The sequence below is a fragment of the Polypterus senegalus genome, chromosome 9 (genome assembly GCF_016835505.1).
Source record: "Polypterus senegalus isolate Bchr_013 chromosome 9, ASM1683550v1, whole genome shotgun sequence".
NCBI classification, from domain to species: Eukaryota; Metazoa; Chordata; class Cladistia; order Polypteriformes; family Polypteridae; genus Polypterus; species Polypterus senegalus.
This window is the reverse complement of record NC_053162.1, coordinates 64,174,315-64,196,067: the sequence shown is the minus strand read 5'-3', so window position 1 is coordinate 64,196,067 and position 21,753 is coordinate 64,174,315.

Here is a 21,753-nt window from a genome sequence, read left to right as displayed (position 1 = left end):
AACTTGTACCTGACCCGGAAGTGATTGAGAGTCACATGGACTGGGGATTAGGAACACTTCCGGGTCAGGAGATATAAAAGGACTGTGGGAGCTCCCAGACGGCGAGCTGAGCTGGGTGGAAGGGTGGCAACCCGCCTGGGAGTGGAGGATTGTATTATTGTAGTATTTGTGATTTGTTTATGAATATAGTGGAGGAGAGGGTGCTTTGTGCACTGTGGAGATTTAACAAAGTCAATTTGTGGACTTTTAACTGGTGTCTGGAGTCGTGGACAGGGGTTCGAGGGAGCAAGAGCACCCCCTATCTACCACAATATATATATATGTAATAGTTGAAAAGATAAATTACTGATTCCCTTTCACCATTCTTATTTTGTACTGCTTGTCCCATAGAGGGAACTAATGATAGCACACTAAGAATGGAAGACTAGATTTTGCCTTTTAAAGGAACAGATTACAGCTTTTCTGGATTTTTCTTTGTCTAGCTGTGAGATATGATCCCACCCAAATGTCCCGATTTTGCTCTTATTTTTTTTCCAGTAATGTCTGGAGGAGCGCACAGGATGACCAGAATGTAGGCCCAGTCCTCTTCCTCTTCCTTTTAATCCACAGGAGTAGTGACTTTACTGCAACATTGCTATTGTTGAGTGCCTCACCCTGTCACAATGAAAAAGAAAATATGAAAATGCTTTAACACATAAATGCAGCATATACATTTCCTTAAGTTCCTATTCCTGTGCTTTTTCAGTTTTTGTTCTGTGATAGACAGTCTTATATAATCACAGACTCTGAAAGGAAATGTCTTTTATTTTTAGTGCAAGTATGAACACAAACATAACACAAACACAAACAACGTTATGCCATCCACAGCCCAAATCAATGAAAGTTCATCAGTTATCAGTTTTTTGCAGATAATATGCCTCTCTCTTTGTTTGAGTTTTTGTGAATTTATTGTTTTCTGTGTCAAAATTTAGTACTGTAACAGTGTTTTATTGACTACCTATTTAGAAAGATACACAAAAAATATCTTACAACTTAGAACTTAATAAGGTACTCTAGCGAGACTGTCATACTGCAGGTGCAATATTAAAGAGGCACCAGCTATTTCTCTATAGTCTGACTTCAGGCTGATCTGTACTCTCAGTAACAGGTAGTCTTTGAACTTACACAATAGTAATAATCTGTCTGTATTAAACGTAAATCTATTATTATTTATGAAAGTTGTTTGAACGATCAATTAAATACAAATGCTAATATTTTAATTTGAATTTAAAATATGAAATATCTTTTTTTGCCATATATTACTTTTTAACATTTTTATATGACATACTTTTATATTTAAATTACATAAATGAATGGCTCATGTTGTCTTAAACTGCATGGCTCATTGGCAAATATGCTAACAAGTTTTTAGTGGTGAAACTGACTGCACAGTTATATACATATTTGCCTTATATGAAAATTGAGTTTGAATTATTTTTGATGCATTTTTCATAAGGGAATATCTTTATATTTTCTGTATATCTATGGAACATTTTTTCAAGGTATCTCTGGTGTCATGTCTCAGCCAGGATACATGTTTTATGTCTCTATCCTTCATTTTTCATTATTTGATTTATGTTACTTATGTGCAAAATTCTTTTTATTCTGTTTATGTATGTAACCTTCCTGTGTTATTTTCGATGTGATTTGTAGGTGATTCCCCAAGAGTAGGAACCACCGCCAGTCATCACCAGGAACTGCCCTCTGCCCTATAAATCCAAAAGATCTCCCAAAGTCCCCTGCAGTTCATTTTGAAAGAACTAAAGAGTGGTGAGTTTAGAATAATCTAGAAGAGATCGTGCCATTTAGCCCAACAAAGCTCTCTCGTCCTATCCACTTAATTCCTAAGTGGAATAGAATTCTATAGGAAACATTTCTCACAGACACTTTAGAGAGTAAAGTAGAGGAATTTCAAGTGTCATCCAGGTGACTAGTGGTCAGCAATTCCATTTCATTCTAATGAGACTAGACACACTGCTCAGAGAAAAAATAAGACGATGGAGACCTAGCACAAGGCTTTAGTTTGCTTGAAGGTAACATGTGGATTCTTGTGTCAGTTTAGTAGTGCTATTGTCATGTGTACAGAGTATGGTGAAGTTCTTACTTGCATTTCCAACCAACCTGCAGCATGTTACCACACTCCAGTATCATGATAAACAGAAACCACAATCATAAACACAGTAATTTTCTCCAAATATACAAACAGGAAAGTAGAATTATATTAATAATCTTTGTTAAAAAGTGGAAAACCTATTTTGGCAAGTTAGAAAAATTTTTATTCTTTAGATATACTGTAGTATTTTGTTAAAGACGATTTTTATATTTTGAAAAAATAATTTTAGAACTTTGTTATTCTAATAAGCTTGAATTTTACTTCATTATTTGAAAAAGATTTTAAAAAGACATAAATCATTTGCAACAAGTGCAGAATGCAGCTGCTAGAATTCTAACTAGGAAAAGAAAATCCGAGCACATTTCTCCAGTTTTGATGTCACTACACTGGTTACCTGTGTCTTTCAGAATTGACTTTAAAATTCTGCTCTTGGTTTATAAAGCCTTAAATAATCTCGCTCCATCTTACATATCGGAATGTCTGACACCCTATATTCCCAATCGTAACCTTAGATCATCAAATGAGTGTCTCCTTACAATTCCAAAAGCTAAACTTAAAACAAGTGGTGAGGCGGCCTTCTGCTGCTATGCACCTAAAATCTGGAATAGCCTGCCAATAGGAATTTGCCAGGCTAATACAGTAGAGCAGTTTAAAACACTACTGAAAACACATTACTTTAACATGGCCTTCTCATAACTTCACTTTAACTTAATCCCGATACTCTGTATGTTCAATTCATCATAATAACTATTCATGGTGACTCTAAAATCCGTACTGACCCCCACTCTCTCTTCTGTTTCTTTTTCCGTTTTTTTTTGTGGTGGCGGCCTGCACCACCACCACCTACTCAAAGCATCATGATGTTCCTACAATGATGGACTGAAAGCCAGAAGTCTACATGACCATCATCATCAAGTCCTTCCATGAGAACCCTAAATACAAAGAGGACTGTTTCATTTATGTGAGGTAGAATGCCCAGACTGGGCAGTCTCATGGACTGGAATCCCTGCAGATTTTTTTTTTTTTCTCTCCAGCCATCTGGAGTTTTTTTTTGTTGTTTTTTTTTCTGTCCACCCTGGCCATCGGACCTTACTCTTATTCTATGTTAATTAATGTTGACTTATTTTATTTTCTGTGTCTTTTATTTTTCTATTCTTCATTATGTAAAGCACTTTGAGCTACATTTTTTTTGTATGAAAATGTGCTATATACATAAATGTTGTTGTTGTTGTTTTATTTGAATTTTCATGACATTACAATGCCATTTTAGAAGCCATTATGGGAGGATAATGTGTTGCTTGAGAATCTTACCGGATTCCTATTGAAGAAGATACAGTAATAAATTACAAGGCATCACATGAGCCAGTTTGGTTGAGATATGGATTTGATCAGTGAACAAGTATGGTTACTTAGTCTTGATATTGATATTCTGGTTTAGACTAGTAGCTTGTTTGCCATGATTTAGTTTTCATCTTTCATCATAGCGGTTGCTCTTAAACACCCATTGCCAGAAGATTAAGTTGGCATGGTGAAAAGTCAAGTGATTGGTATCCGCGCTGTTGTGCCACTTCATGTTTTCATGCCTGGAATGACACTCAGAGAGGATTAACCTGGAAGCTACTATATAAACTGGAACAAAGGCAAACAAGAGGTGCAGTGACCCCAGAAGCACTAATCTGGTGGCTTTGTAGTTATAGAGGACCATTCTCCTAACAAAGGTTTATGGGAAACAAAATGTTTTATTATGTGCATTGTCTCTTGCGTAAGATAGAAAATGCTTTTTGACAAGTTATGTTTAGTGATGAGTTGTCCAAATGAAGCAGATATTATTAACATATATGCTTCTGGAAGTCTTAAAACTATGTTTCTCAAATGATTTGAGTCACCTTTAGACTTTTTAAGATTGTTAAGAAGTAAAACTGAAAAATAACCTTTATGGTCACTTAATACAAAATTAATAATAAAATGAAAGCAGAAGGCATCATAAGGTTCGGGTTAAATTAAAGCAAGGAAACAAACCATGGAGTCCCAAAAGAGGCCAAACTAAAGTGAAAATCGGAATTTAGCAAGACTAAAGCCAACTACAGTAAATCTGAAACTAAGTGATTCCTTAGACTATCAGATAGACTTGATCTGTCTACTAACATATGAGGACAAACTCATAAAATCCTGTACCATAAAGAATTCAAATGAAAGCAAGATTTTTAGTTTTTCTTTATTTTAGCAGTTAACAAAATCAACTAGAAGTCGTCTTAAACTTACAGATACAGTATGTCAAATGAGCTCAACTTCCCCTAACACCTACAGTACGATGTTCTGCACATGGCAACAATGTTTTTAGCTTAGCTTTTAGCTCAGCAATGTGCGCCACAATATAAGTGGCAAACATAAAAAGACAAACTTAAATGGAAAAAATTAGAACAGGAAACAAAACTGCAAAATCTCTCAAATGTCTGTAAATCCTAAACAATGAGATTGTCCTCTACAAAAATAAAACTTATTTTTTTAGGTTATTCTCTTACTTTTGACAGATAGACACAGACTCTTAACTTTCTCAAATAAAGAACTAGCAAGTGGACACTGACTGAACTCATCTTTATGGAATCACCTTAACGCACATACAATAGATATGAAGCCTTCATTATGGCAAGTCATATTGCAGTTATGCCTTTGTGCTGCTCTCAACAACTGGATCATGTAAGTCACTGTCATGTAAACATGGCAGGGAATGCAGAGTAGGACTCTGTGTGAAGAAGGCTTATACAAATTAACAGCCAACTTCCATTAGGGGTAAACCGCATGAGACAGAATAAACACTAGAGGGATTCTGATTGTCCATGCTAGTTAACTTGTGATGGTGTACAGAAAAATTTCAACGAGCCAGCATGGGTGCTCTTCAATTCAGATACATTCTGTACCATAGGGCCATTGTTGTATTTCAGCCGGGGTTCAAATCTTTATTTTCTGCCTTCTTTTTCATTTTTATTCTTTTGTTTTCATTTTATTTCTGTTTATTTGAAGTTTTCTTTATATTTGATATTGTCTATGTATGTATGCCTTGGTTACCTTCCTTTTGTGGGTGGTTCCCCCAGAGGTGGGCCACCTGCCCATCACCACAAAGAACTGTCCTCAGTTTTATAAAGGTGACAGCAATCCACAGTCCCTGGAGGTTCATCCACATGATTTTTCTGTTCTTTATAATTTTCTGGATATTTTGAACTTGTGCTCTATGAAGCTTACTTTTTGTTTCAGACTGAATGTCAAAAAAGGAATATTTTTATAAAGATCCTGTGTTTGTCCTTATTACTAGTTTGTGTTTGATGGTAGCATTTTTGGAAGTTTCAGGACATACATGCACAAGAACTTAAGAAAAAGGACAGACTAAATTGAAATTCATAAGAAATACACAGTGACGTTTAAACAATGCTATGTTCATTAAGAAGCATAAAATACAAAAAAAAATAATATCAAGAAAGCACTTACAGAATGCAGGTAATAAAAAAAAATAAGCTGAATGATTCAAGCATGAAAACTAATGCCTCAGCATAGGACTTAGATTCTTCAGGGTGAGGACAGTCCCTTAAATATAGAGTCAGAGGACCCCCGTCTTGGGCTCAAGAAACATAAAGACAAAGAGCAAACTACACAGAAATTCATAACAAGTACACAATGACTTTTAAACAATACAATACTTATTAAGAAGAATAAAATACAAAATGAAAGAAAACAAAGCCATATTTAGAAGCATAAAACACAAAATACATAGAAAACCACAAATAAATAAATAAAAACATACAAATTATAAAGGCTAAAACCAGTAAGTGAGCTCCAGCTAAACCATGAAAGATAGCTACTGCTGTTAAGAAATCCAGTGGTTGACGCCATCAAATACGTTACAGGCTTGTTAGTATACCTTAAACAATACTTTGTTTCTCAGATGTGTTGCCTCCTATGTATTGTGGTTTCTCCAGAATACATTACGAACTTTGCTTTTAGAACAGGTGACAGCTCCACCAGTTTTCTCACTATGATTCAGAGGGTTTTGAAAATATAGATAGATAGATAGATAGATAGATAGATAGATAGATAGATAGATAGATAGATAGATAGATAGATAGATAGTGTAAAAGAGAGACACACAAGTCATCAAGGTTTGGGGTTTTCCGACCCCGTATACTGTAAGAAATATTTTGAACAGTTAGTCAGTGTAAGAGTTTCCATATATAACAGACAGTCAAAATGACAGAGTGGGGAGCATTTATGCAGAGGGAAAGGAAGTAGATAGAGAGGAGAGCTGGGAAGGAACCGAGATGGATGCTGGGAGTGCTAACTTTATCAGAAGTCAACAGAGGAAAGATGGAAGTAAAAATGCATGGTCAGGAAGTCGTGGCAGATTCATGGTGGCGGTGCGTCCTTCTTTCTGTAGGAACAAAGAGAGAGAGGTTAGTACCCCGCCATTCCCTTCTGGCATGTGATTTCACACTACAGTTTGGGACCTTACGCAGCCCCCTAAGCGCACGTGTGTGACAATAGATAGATACTTTATTAATCCCCAAGGGGAAATTCACATACTCCAGCAGCAGCATACTGATAAAAACAATATTAATTAAAGAGTGATAAAAACGCAGTGCAAGTTAAAAAATGCAAGGTGGAGAGTGCGAGGCAGGTATAACAGTCTATAATCTTGTATAGTGTTAACGTTTACCCCCCCCGGGTCGAACTGAAGTGTCGCATAGTGTCGGGGAGGAACAATCTCCTCAGTCGCTCACTGAAGCTGCTCCTCTGTCTGAGATGATACTCTTCACTGGATGCAATGGATTCTCCATGATTGTTCAGTTTGTCCAGGCATGAGGTGCCTTCTCCTTTATGCTGCCTCCCCAGCACACCACCGCGTAGAAGAGGGCGCTCGCCACAAACGTCTGATGGAACATCTGCAGCATCTTATTGCAGATGTTGAAGGATGCCAGCCTTCTAAAGAAGTATAGTCAGCTCTGTTCTCTCTTGCATGGAGCATCATCTAAATCAAATATAAGGAATTGTGCCATAAATGCCTTGTTTTATTAAGCTTGTACAGTAAAAAAAACATCTCTGATAGTTCCAAGGTCATTATGTCCCAACGTGTAAAGTCTAATATTAAGCTTCTGTGTCTCATGTTCAAAAGCAACATCAATAACAGACTGGCTAGTCAGTGAAAAAGATTATAGTTTGTTGGCATGCTTGGAAAATAAATGATTTTTAAATATTTTGCATGATTGAATTTAATATAGCATGTCACAGTGCAGGACTATTTGATGTTCATGATGGCATTGCTTAAAAGTGCAATAATAACAGAGGGAAATCATAGCTGTTTCAACTATACAACGAAAATATCAGCTTGGATTTATTATCAGAGATTGACTTATGTCAAGGGGACATTGATATGTGAAAACACATATGATTTTTTTTCCCTAAAGTTCCTTTTAATGCAAATATCTGATCGATTTACTTTGGCTTTGGTGTGGGGGTAACTGGGTGTCATTGATTTTTGAGGGTGTGGGATACAATTAAACAAATTCAGCTCTCAAAGAGCAATTGCAGGCTGCCTTGTAACAAGTACCTGCCAATGCAGAGCTGATTTGCAGTGAGGTGTGTAATTGGTTGTTAAGGATCAACGATAATTTATCATTTTTTCTCTCCTGCTTGACCAAGTGTGGCAGCCATCTATCCCAAGAACAGGATGGTCAAAGGTCTTATGCTGAAAACTATACACAGATTTTTGCTTGCATCAATAAAAGCATTCCACAAAAATTGTCATTTATGTGATATTTGTGGTTGCAGACCAAAGGTTCAGAATTGTTATTGTACATATTGAACATTTTTTGATTCCCCAGTTATACTTATATAAGGTTAAGACAGAATGTAAAAAAGTTTATCATGAAACAACATTCATAATATGCTGAATTTAGCTCTCTTTAGATATACTGTAAGTTACAGGTACGATAATATTTTAAGCATGTGTTTTAGTATCATTTTTCACAATTAACCTTTTCTTTGCATTTATAAGCTCACTTTTCATTCCATCACATGACAGTGAGGTGTAGTGGTTAAGGGTTTGGACTTCAAACACTGAAGTTGGGATTTCAAATCCCACTACTGACATAGTGTGACCATGAGTAAGTCATTTGACCTGCCTGTGCTCCAGTTGGAAAAGCATACATCATACATTTTGTAAGTTGCCTTGGATAAAGGAGTCAACCAAATAAATAAATGTAAATATACACATGATCACTACCTTCAGTGTTCTGTGATATATGGCCGGCCATTCATCCCAGCCAATACCCCCAGGCCACCAGATGGAGCCCTCCCTGCAGCATGGAGGTGCCCTGAATGCCAGCAGGGAATCCTGGACAATGGAGTTTTTCTTTACAGCCGTGCTGGATACCATGGGGGCTGCCAGAGGATGCCGCAGGGCGGCTCAAGGAATATTTTCCCTACAGCCTGGAAGTACATCCCAGTCACGTGGACAGAAGAAATGACATACTTCCGAGTTGAAGAAAAAGAGGAGTTTTCCAGGTCAAGGACTATAAAGGATAGTGGGAAACCCAGAGCATCAAGCTGAGATAGGAGGAAGAGTGACAATGCATCTGGGAGTGGAGGATTTGTATTATTGATTGAATTATTGATTGAATTAGTGTATTGTTTATGAGTATTGTAGAGTGGAGGGTGCTTTGTGTACTTATTTGTAATAAAAGGTCATTATTTTGGACTTTTATCTGGTGTCTGGCGTCTGATCTGAGGGTTCAAGGGGACGACAGCGCCTCCTATCTGTCACAGTTCCTTGGTACTTAATGAAATGTTCTTCTACTTACTCTCTAGATTTAGTGTGTTTATACGTTTCTTGAGCCTGTTTAGAGTGCATATATTTATTCATACCTTCTCAAACCCGCTTAAACCCAATTCAAGGTCACGGATGATTAGAGACTATTTTGGCAGCACTGGTAGCTAGTTGGGAAATAATGCTGGATAGGGTGCCAATCCATCACAGCTGTGTATAGTGTAATGCTATAATTTATTGTGTGAGGTATTTTTAGAACGTGGTCACCATAAAGGCACAGAATTTTTAACTTTCTTTAATTTTTCTTTATGCATAGTATTTACGTATATATAATACATATGTAAATATATGATTTTTTAGTTGTCATGGTGAATGTAAACATATATATGCATATACAGTACATTAGTATATATATATACAGTATATATATATATAGGTCTACAGGGAAGTATATATATATATATATATATATATATATATATATATATATATATATATATATATATATATATATATATAGTGACAAGAAAGGACACAAGACATTGCAAAGGTTTGGCTAAAAAGGAAAAGGTTTGATAGCAAGTAATGTTTACAAGACAGTGTGCAAAACAGAACTGCCCTCCAGAGGAAGGGAGTGAGGTTTATAGGGCGTCTAGAGGAAGTGATGTCATCCTCGGGGCCGGGAGCGGAAGTGATGCCGTCCTCGGGCCCAGGACCGGAAATTATGTCGTCCTCGGGCCTAGGCCTGGAAGTGCTGTATCTCGAGCTGAGGCAGTGGCTCCTGGTGGGATTTCACGGGAAAGGAATTAAGGGGACTTAGAAAAAGAGTTAGTGCACCCTGCTGCCCCCTGGGCAGATATGTTACTATTAGTCGTTAAGCCCTTCAGCAGCCTCCTATTCGCACGTGTGTGACAATATATAATGTTAGTATACTGGATTATGTGAATTTCCCCTTGGGATTAATAAAGTATCTATCTATCTATCTTATGTATAAATATCTACGTGTAGAAGTGTGTGTGTATGTGTCTGTCCAGCCTGGAAGTGCAAGGCGGCAGCTTGAAGGTCACACAGCCGGCAAGGTGGCCCCAACTTAACGAGTCGGAAGAAAGATGTACGAGGCTAAAGCATGAAGCTGGAAGAGAAAGTGACTCCATTGCCAAAGTGAAACCTCTGAGGAAGGACAAACAAAAGAATACCTCCCTTAGTTGCTGACAGACAAGGGGACGAGCACGTCCGCAAAACTAAACTGTTGACTCTGCATTTCAATTTTTTTCTGATGATTTCAATAGTTTCTAGGAGCCTGGGCTTTTCACAGCACGGCTTACACATTTAATACTATGCAACATTCCATGATCTGCTTCTTGCAACTGAAAGAGGGCCCCGTGGCAGATATTTGCCAAATGGCAGACCAATCACATGCGTTACCTGGTAGGTAACCACCCAGACTACAGATGCAATGAATATAATTACTCCGATCTACAGGCTGTCAATTAAACGAACCACACGATGTGGCACAGCATAAAGGGACTTCGTCTCTGACGCAGATGTCCAAGGTTCAATCCCTGCAAGGGGAGCAGTGGAGTGTGTACGCCTGATGAGCCCAAATAAGGGTGAAACACGTGTCGCATACTCTTTGCATTATTTGACAGTAAACTATGCAACATATATATATATATGTATGTACTGTATATAGCAAAACCTCGATTATCTGTCAGGGGTTACAATCGAGGCCATGGCAAATAAGAGAAAAGATGGATAACAGAACAGAATCTTTAAAAATGATATACAGTAAATTAGTTTAGCGAATAGTCATATTTATTTACAAAACAAAAACATATTAAAAAATATAACATAGTTTTAACAAAATTAATTAATTCAAATAATATTGCAAAGAGCAGACCCCGTGACCCTGTAGTTAGGATATAGCAGGTTGGATAATAGATGGATGGATGGATGGATGAATATTGTAAAGACCAGCATAATAAGCAAATACAACTCAGAGGTACTGGAGTTTTGTGTTTTACTTGGAGTCTTTACCCCTCCTCAATCAATTTCCGTCCAAGTGGCCACAGTGAAGGTAAAACATTTTATTGTAAATACTTGGGTGGCATTTGACTCAGGATGGACCACCGGAATACTGAGGTTTTTTTTTTTTTAAGAAGGCTTTGGCAATTTTGCTCACAGAATGAATATTATACGATAAACAAGGGTGTGTTGTTTGAAGTCTGCCTCACCACTGGGAGAAATGTGTAGGAAATATGGAAACACTTACAAGCATATAGAGTTATTTCTGTAACTCTGCACTGAAGTAATGCACAACTTTCACCAAAATTTTGATTAGGGCTGTGACAGATGGGGGTGCTGTCGACCCCTTGAACCCTCAGACTAGACGCCAGACACCAGATAAAAGTCCAAAAGTTGACTTTATTAATACTATAATGTGCACAAAACACCCTCCTCTCCACAATACTCATAAATACACTACATTCCACAATAAACAATAATCCTCCACTCCCAGACGCGTTGCCACCCTGCCACCCAGTTCAGCTCAACGTCTGGGATCTCCCATAGTCCGTGACCCGGAAGTACTTCTGAACCCGTAGTCCATGTGACTAGGACGCACTTCCGGGTTGTAGGAAAATACTCGTTTTTCCTCCCTGCAACTCCTTCTAGTGGCCCCTGTGGTATCCAGCAGGGCTATGGATGAAAACTCCATTGTCCATAATTCCCTGCTGGTATTTGGGGCACCTCCATGCTGCAGGGAGGGCTCCACCTGGCGGCCTGGGGGTATTGGCTGGGATGACTGACCGGCCATAGTCAACAGAGCATACTATAATACCGTCATAGTATGTCTGATAATCATGGCTCTAATCATACTGTACATAAATGCAATTCTTTATGACTCACTTCTGCTTTCTTTTACTTATCATAACATCTGTTAGTCTCTCATTAGCTCTTTGTCTCTCTCTGTTTTTCTCACTCTTTCCCCTAATGTTTTAGACTGATATTTTTTAAATTTATCATAATGCCAACCTGGCAGGCCACCTCTGGCAATGTTACTCCAATAATTTTGTGTGTCTGGTGGCACACACCACTTCTGGTTCATTGTGTAGTGAGTACATGGGTGAAGAATTGGCTAAAACACTGGAAGCAGAGGGTTATGGTACGAGTAACCTTAACAGAATTGGGTGATGTTAAGAGTGGTATTTCTCAGGGGTCAGTGGTAGGGCTACTCCTACTTTTTTATATAAAAATGACCTGGATAGGAATATAAATAACAAGCTAATTAAGTTTGCAGAGGATACCAAGATAGTTAGATTGTCAGATATCTGTTGAATCATTACAGATGGACTTGGACAGCTTAAGGCTTAGGCAGAACTGTAGTAGATTATATCTAAGTAAATGTCAAAAATTACATGTAGTAAAAATGTCTGAACTGAATGTGCAATGGGAGGTCTGAAAACTGAAAGAGGTGCTTATGAAAAGAATTTAGGACTCATAGTAGACTCGTCATTATCAACTTTCAGAAAAAGTTCAGAAGCCATTAAGAAGGCTAACAATATTTTATGTTATATGGCACCATGTGTGGAGTACACACAAATGACGTCCTGCTTAAGCGTTATAATATACTGGTGAGGCCTCATCTAGAATACTGTGTACAGTCTGAATCTTCAGGCTACGAAAAGGACATAGAAGCATTAGAAAAAGTCCAAAGAAGAGTGACAAGGCTGATTTGAGGAATGCAGGGAATGAGTTATGAGGAAAGAATAAAGAAGTTGAACTGTTACAATTTAAACAAAGATTAAGAGGAGACATGATTGAAGTGTTTAAAATTATGAAAGGAATGAGTACAGGAGATTGAGTTCAAAAACATCAAAAACACGGGGGCATAGTTGGAAAGAGGAAAAGAGTAAATTCACACTGAGAACCACAGAGATATGGAAAGATTTACTAAGGAGTGTAGTAGATAGTGGGACTTTAGGGGCCTTCAAAACTCGATTTAAAGTTACTTCGGAGGAATTTAATGAATATTGTTGGCAAGCTTTATTGTGCTGAATGGCCTGTTCTCGTCAATTTTTTCTAATGTTCTGCTTTATCAGTGCTGGCAGGCTGCCTGCCATTATGCTTTCTTCTAGGCCAACAGATTATTTTGGACCCCCTGGCTGAAAGCCGCTCTTTGAAGTGCAAACTCAGCAATGTTGGATTTGAATCTCAGCATTATTCACATAAATATGTGTAATAAAATAATTGTGATAGTAGCAATGCCGAATATACATTTTGGAATGTACATCAGTGGTTCTCAACCTGTGGGGCGGGCCTCTCTAGGGGGGTGCAAAGATGTGAAAAAAAGAAAACAAGAATCAAAAATATCAAAAAAACATTTGTTGAAACCAAAACAAATTAACTTAAACTATATTCTGATACTAGAACAATAAATATAGAGTTAGATAAATGTCAGTAGGTATAATAAAATATGCATCTACATTTCAAAAAAATGTAAGAGGGGGCGCGATTAAAACTGTTATGAAAACTCGGGTCACAAATACGTAAAGGTTGAGAAACGCTGACATAAATGATCTGCCATATCTTTGACTTTGGAAAAGTGTTTCTCAGTTTTGCTCACTTTAAAAACTACCTGCTTAGCAAGATGTACTGTAATGATAAATAATTATTTGTATATTTTAACATGTATAACTACTGTTCTTCTAACTTCTAAGTGTTAATTTGTCAGTACAAACAAAAATAATCCTACACTACATAGCACACATAGGTTGATTGATGCATTTCGCAATTGTAAAATATGAAACTCTCCAAAAACAATGTTTATGAAGTGTAAAGTGATTTTTTTTTTTTTTTTTTTGTGGAAAACAAGCAATGTTGGTCCCTAAAGTCTTGTTCACACTTTTGTGTCTGCTGTTTACTTTTCTGCAGCTGTGTAACGTTTGTAATCTGTATAAACCAATAAAATAAAACCAATTTATGGCTCTCTTTCACATCACAGCAGAAAAACACATTGTATTATTTAAAAATGTGTCACTCTGCACTGTAATGCCCTACAAACAAAAACACTTATTGCACCATTGTGCATATTTCTGTGTTCTCTCCATGGGAAAATCTCACTACATGAAAAACTGCTTCACTCTCCCTGATCGTTACCTACCAACCACCTTATCTTTGTTGATGATGTGCAAATTTTATGTGGCATTCAGCTCCAAATTTCTTTTTTTGTTTTCAATACAGCTTTAGGATTGTGATTAGAAAAACTGTTATGACCATTGGCAGAGGGAGTATCCTACTATGTGATACAAGAACAATCACAAAATACGGCCAGTTAGTCAACAAAAGTTTTTTATATGACGGAAAATAAGGCAGGTGATTTTGTTTTCTTTCTTTACTTCATTTAATTACTATTTACCCTTGGGAATTAATAAAGTATCTATCTATCTATCTATCTATCTATCTATCTATCTATCTATCTATCTATCTATCTATCTATCTATCTATCTATCTATCTATCTATCTATCTATTATATAGTGCCTTTCATATCTATCTATCTATCTATCTATCTATCTATCTATCTATCTATCTATCTATCTATCTATCTATCTATCTATCTATCTATCTATCTATATGGCAGGCAAACACATACAGAATTGATGTATAAAAATGCTTCCAGACAGGAACTAAGCACCTTGTGTCAAAGACACAAATATAAGTGAAAGAATATTGCCATTTGTTTTAGAACAAAATACTGAGCTTCACTGCAAAATCATTTTTGTGTGAATTGTTTCACTCATCACTATTTATCACTATTGGAGGACGCCATAAAAACTATGGCTTTATGCATCTAGCATCTTGCATCTCACAGATACACACAATCTGATCAAACGTTCAAGTCTGGTGTAACGTTACTTCATTACCACATATACTAAAACACTCAATGACACACACATGTCATATCTCAAAACAGTTGCAAGGGTTTGTTTGCATTCAAAGGGGCTACTAAATTAATATTCAGGTTTTAAATTGTGTAGTAAAAAAAAAAAAAGAAAAGAACAAACTGTTAGCATCTTTAGAATCTGCTGTTTATATATTTGTGGACTTTTACATTGCTGATAATGACTTAGGATTAAATGAAGCACAGTTTTTCTTTACAGCTAAGGAAATATGAGACAAATAAACTGTAAGACTGAGATTATAAATTGAAGCTCTATTGTGTCTTCTGGTTTAGGCAGATAACCTGTATTATTAGCCACCTAAGGTCAATCAATAATTTACTTCCTTAGCCGCCAAATAACTAAATCTCACAGCTTTAGATTAGCATCTTTTTTCTGTTAGAATAATTGGTAGTTTATCAATCTGTGCTCCATGCATGGGACATTTATATTAAAAGAATTTATACTCGGCACCCTTTAGGCTATTTAAATATATTGCATTTAAACTATTTGAAAAAAAAAACAGCTCGGCTGTGAACTCAAAAGTATTGCACCCTTGTTGCAGACATTCTGCTTCAAGCTGTTTAGCCCTTGTGGAGAGTATCTGCCATAGCTGAAAATTTATTCTATAATATATTCACAAGACATCCCCCAATGGAACCTGATTATCTCTTTGTACGGTGTTACTGACACCTATATATTCAACATAGCAATGTCTGAAAAGTAATGATAATGTCAAAACAAACAGCCCCAAATGAAAACTACAGTTTATCTTAAAATGAATGAACTGCCAAAATTCATGGCTGCTGTGTGTCACTTGACTAACACAACATTACTGAAACTTTATATGTGTTATTACTGCATGGTGGTGGTTTTCAAGTCTTCATATTGTCAGCAATTAAGAGAGCTACTTGACATTAGCTAGGATTGAATTACAAGATTTGTGCAAGTTTGGGCAAGGGTATCATGTGAACTGCGAGGAACTGTCTTCTTGTTTCCAGATATTTAATTGTGTGTATTACACATGGAAAAATAAATGCACCATTAACCTATTGTTTTTTCCTCAATTTTAACAGGTAAATGAATGGTTGTGTTGAAGGTTATTATTTATTCTGTATTTTTTATACAATGGCTATTTTAGTTTAGTCTTGTGCAGATTTGACACACAATGATATGATTTTGTAGATGTAAATTAAGTAAATTGTTGCCCAAAAATGTCAGCATAACTAACGGATGATGCATACGTACTATATTATTTTCAGCAGAGGTAGAGTATAGTACTTATGCGAATTGTTTTACTGCTTAAAAAAATGAAGTATATGACAGCTTAATCTTGAGAAACTTTTTTTTTTCTAGGGTTATTTGATGTTCACATTTACTTTCCCCAGCAGGTGAATTTATTTGATACAGGTTTTGATGGCTAGTCATTGCTTCCGTTATTACTCATATTAATGAGAGCTGCTTTTAGTGGGGAAAAAAGAGGTTCCATCATGGTTATAATATGAGAAATTTTCATGCTTCTAATTTGCCTGTGATGCGTTTTATCATATATTGAAGTAATTTGTTTTAAATGAATAATTGAAAAAGGTGATAAGAGAGCTTGCCGCTACTCACTGACTCTGTCGATCACAATGGCATCTGAGTGTTGTATTGTTGGAAGTCATTGAGCCCTCCAGCCTTTTGACCAGCTGTCTAAAAACAAGCTCCTGGACACAAATAAAAATTCATAACCCGAACTACTAACTCCAGTAGGAAAAAGTTTAAATAATTTGTTTTTTAGTCCCGCTCACACTAAGTTTGATGCTATACCAGGGATTCTTGTTTGATGATCTTGATAAAGTTATGCTAGCATTAAAAGCCAAGCTATGGATATTGTTCAAAAGTATTTGAAAAGGCTGCTTGTTTTAAAGTGTGTGGCCTAATGAGGAACTAGAATTTGGCTACAAAATAGACAAACTTATAGCATTTTTTTAAGGAAGCATGTGACCCTAGACAATACAACATGGTCAGCAGCTGTTATAGTTTTACCTAAACTGTGTTCCCCAGTCCATCCTTCTACTCTTGCACCCTAAAATTAGGATGTAAGCATTCAAAGGTCATTACAACCAGGGCTGGTTCCTTCCTTGAGCCGAGTGCTACTAGTATGACACTAAAACAGATTAAGTGCACTGAGTGAATGGTTGGCATTCAAAGATGTTGGGTTTGGGAACAGAAAGAAATCTAAATTATAGTAAAAGGTTCTCTTTTTGAAATCTTTCAACTTTGCTTTAAAACTAGATTTTGCTACAATTTCTCAAGAAAAGAAAAGAAAAAAACAGCAGCAGCCAGATAAACATATACAAAATGACTGAATATACAAAAGAGCTTCAAATCTTTCTTTCCATCAAAGATGTTAACTAACCTCCTATAGCCTCATCACCATAGAAACACAAAGGACCTGGGGCAACTTCAGTTTCACCCATGATAGTTCCTGTCAGAGCTCGCTGTTGGATCAGCAGCCTGGGCATCTTTACTGGCACAGTTCATCTTTCCTCTCCACAGGGACCCTTGTATTTACTGAAAGCATAGGCTTTATACAGCTGGCATTTTGCATGTTTCAATGCATTGACTGACAGGGGCCTTCTTCCAAAGGCAAACAACCCTTCTTCAGAGCTTTGATGTCTAGTTGAGCAGTGGGAAAAAGAAAATAAAGTTTCCTCCACAAGCACTACAGAGTAAGTCTGCTTAATTAGGCTTAGAAAAAGACTTTGTAGATGTTGATACCTTACCATAGCCATGGTAAGCAAGTCTAATGTTTCTACTGCCTTTTTTCTTCTCTGGCCCAGCCTTTGAAATGTTTTATGCTATAGCTAAGGTTTATTCAAATTATTGGAAAGCTGAAATACTGGGCAGTGCAAAGAAAAAAATGTTTACATCTGGTTTTAAAGCAAGCAAAGCATTTATGAGTATATCCTAGATGTGAGGGTTGATGTGTCCAACATCAGAAGTACAATTTACCTACTGTTGTGACACATTAGGGATGCTATCGCACCCTTGAACTCTCAGACCAGACACTAGATAAAAGTCCAAATAATTATTTATTATAATAACAAATGTGCACAAAGCGCCCTCCACTCTACAATACTCAATAATAATACAATAAATCAATACAACAATCAATCCTCCACTCCCAGCAGCTCAGTCACCCTTCCTCCCAACTTGGCTCAACTGCTGGGATCTCCCATAGTCCTTTTATATTCCCTGACCCGGAAGTGACCAGTCCATGTGATTCTTATCACTTCCAGGTCAGATTAAAACTCTTCTTTTCTTCAACCCGGAAGTACTTTATTTCTTCTATCCTCGTGACTACAGAGTTCCGGGCTATATTGAACATATGAGTCCTTGATCCTCCCTGCAGCATCCTATGGTGGCCCCCATGGTATCCAGCAGGGCGGTGAAGGACAACACCAAGGTCCAAGATGCCCTGCTGGAATTTGGGGCCTCTCCATGTTGCAGGAAGGGCTCCATTTGGCTGTGTGGGGATATTTGCTGGGATAAATGGCCGGCCATATGCCACACTGTATATCAATCTACCTGAACTTTGGTAGACAAAAGTTAAAATATCCTGTGTATTAATTCTAATGTTCACATCACCTGAACCTATTTTAACTGACAAAAAAAAAAAAAGCATTTTATTTTCACACTGTAAGGACACAGTATGAGGATATTCCAGATTTCATAAACCAATGTGGAAATTTAACAAACACATTGAATTTGAAGATGACCCAACAAAAGGCAGATGTCCAAATGACTTAAAGGCAGCTAATGCAAAACAAAATGCAAAATGCACTCAGATAAACTAACATAAATTAAAAGATACACCTTAATAACAAAAGTATTAGTTATTGGGAGGATCAACCATATACCATATATACTCAAGCATAAGTCGGGTCTTGAAACCCAAAAAATCGATCATAAAATCAGACCCCGACTTATACGCCCATTCAAAAATGCAACACATATTTTTTTTACATCTTCTTGCCTCCTTCAATCTCACATCAGTTTCTCAGACGCATCGAATTTTGTTGCAGCAACGCACTTACCAGTTTCTTTCGCTACTTCAATGACATTTAATTTATAACCAGCTTCATATTTTCTTCTGATCGAACACTCCATTGTAGATAAGGGATGCTCATATGATAAAGGTGTATGAGGGTGTAAGATACAAAAAACACAAATCAGTGGTAACATTGCTTTGGAACAGTTCGGGTATTACAGTGTGGTCACGTAGGCATAATAGAAGAGAGAGAGAGGTTAGGAGCACACACTGATATAGTACATTGCCGCACCCACATAGGAAAAAAAGGCAGTGTGCTCCATGGTTACTCTCTCAGGTGAGCGTTAGCATATCATAATTTCTTGGACCAATAGAGTTTTCCACATTTGATTTATATGACCGACATTATAAAATACCAGAAATTATATGATAAAATCAAGTACGGTAATAAAAGTTAACAAGAGAGTCCTTGTGAATTCATTAACAACTTATTTATAATTTACATTCAATATGAAGTTCAAATTCATGTTTATTGTCAAGCGTACAGAGTACAATGAGAATTTTGTTTACATGTTTATCACAGACTAACTTCAGTTCAATACAAGCAACACAGAAGAATTAAAAATGGATTTCATTTGCAGTGTGCCACACAAGTTGGTGAGCACAAATGGAGACACCCAGACAATCCTCAGATGTCTGAAAAAGTCAAGTCATCAGAGAACATTCTTGATGATAGCTTTGATGTGTCTGGATGTCCAACTTTATTTAAAAAAATGTGTGGACCAGTGCTTCAAACCACCAGATAGCATTTAAAAGTAGAAAAGAATCTGAATGGCACATCATAATCATCTCTCTGAGCTTAATATTAGACAAAGTCACTGCCAAATTCCCATGACCAAATATATTGTCCACAATTCACAAGATAAAAGAACATAGATACGATAACCTTTATTGTCACCACTCACAAATAACAATGAACAGCCACAATACTCATTATACACTCACCTAAAGGATTATTAGGAACACCATACTAATATGGTGTTTGACCCCCTTTCGCCTTCAGAACTGCCTTAATTCTACGTGGTATTGATTCAACAAGGTGCTGAAAGCATTCTTTAGAAATGTTGGCCCATATTGATAGGATAGCATCTTGCAGTTGATGGAGATTTGTGGGATGCACATCCAGGGCAAGAAGCTCCCGTTCCACCACATCCCAAAGATGCTCTATTGGGTTGAGATCTGGTGACTGTGGGGGCCATTTTAGTACAGTGAACTTATTGTCATGTTCAAGAAACCAGTTTGAAATGATTCAAGCTTTGTGACATGGTGCATTATCCTGCTGGAAGTAGCCATCAGAGGATGGGTACATGGTGGTCATGAAGGAATGGACATGGTCAGAAACAATGCTCAGGTAGCCCGTGGCATTTAAACGATGCCCAATTGGCACTAAGGGGCCTAAAGTGTGCCAAGAAAACATCCCCCACACCATTACACCACCACCACCAGCCTGCACAGTGGTAACAAGGCATGATGGATCCATGTTCTCATTCTGTTTACGCCAAATTCTGACTCTACCATTTGAAGGTCTCAACAGAAATCGAGACTCATCAGACCAGGCAACATTTTTCCAGTCTTCAACTGTCCAATTTTGGTGAGCTCTTTTTCCTATTTGTAGTGGAGATGAGTGGTACCCGGTGGGGTCTTCTGCTGTTGTAGCCCATCCGCCTCAAGGTTGTGTGTGTTGTGGCTTCAAAAATGCTTTGCTGCATACCTCGGTTGTAACGAGTGGTTATTTCAGTCAAAGTTGCTCTTCTATCAGCTTGAATCAGTTGGCCCATTCTCCTCTGACCTCTAGAATCAACAAGGCATTTTTGCCCACAGGACTGCCGCATACTGGATGTTTTTCCCTTTTCACACCATTCTTTGAAAACCCTAGAAATGGTTGTGTGTGAAAATCCCAGTAACTGAGCAGATTGTGAAATACTCAGACCGGCCCGTCTGGCACCAACAACCATGCCACGCTCAAAATTGCTTAAATCACCTTTCTTTCCCATTCTGACATTCAGTTTGGAGTTCAGGAGATTGTCTTGACCAGGACCACACCCTTAAATGCATTGAAGCAACTGCCATGTGATTGGTTGATTAGATAATTGCATTAATGAGAAATTGAACAGGTGTCCCTAATAATCCTTTAATTGAGTGTATAAATACATAATAAAAACAGATTAAGAACAAAGTAGTGAAACATTGGGCAATATATGGTGGAATGAGTTCTATAAGTAGACTATACTATGTAATCATAATATATAATAATATAAATAAATGCTACTATAGATATATAAACAGAAGGTATAAAATACAGTAGAAAAGGGTATAACAATGCATTGTGAAATTGAGGTGGCAGTTGAAATTTCACATGTCCATCCAGTAGGAATATAGTGAAGGGAGTGCCATGCATGTTGTAGGACAGCATAGTAGTTGCTATTGGAAAGACGCTGTTTTAGTCTGGTAGTACACGCAGATATGGCCCTGTACAGATCCAACATGCATTCTCCTGGGTGGAATGGATTCCTTTTGATCTCAAGGGCTTTTTGTAACACCAGCTGCTATACATCTTCTCCATATCTGAAGGTTTGACACCAGTGATGCAGTTTGCTGCCTTTACTACTTTTGCAGATCTTTCTAATCAGCTACAGTTCAGTCAGCACACCATACAGCACAGCAGTAAGTTATGATACTCTCTGCAGTGCTACAAAAATTAAGCATAAGGTGTTGCAATAGGTTGATTCTTTTCAGTCTCCTTACGGAGAAAAG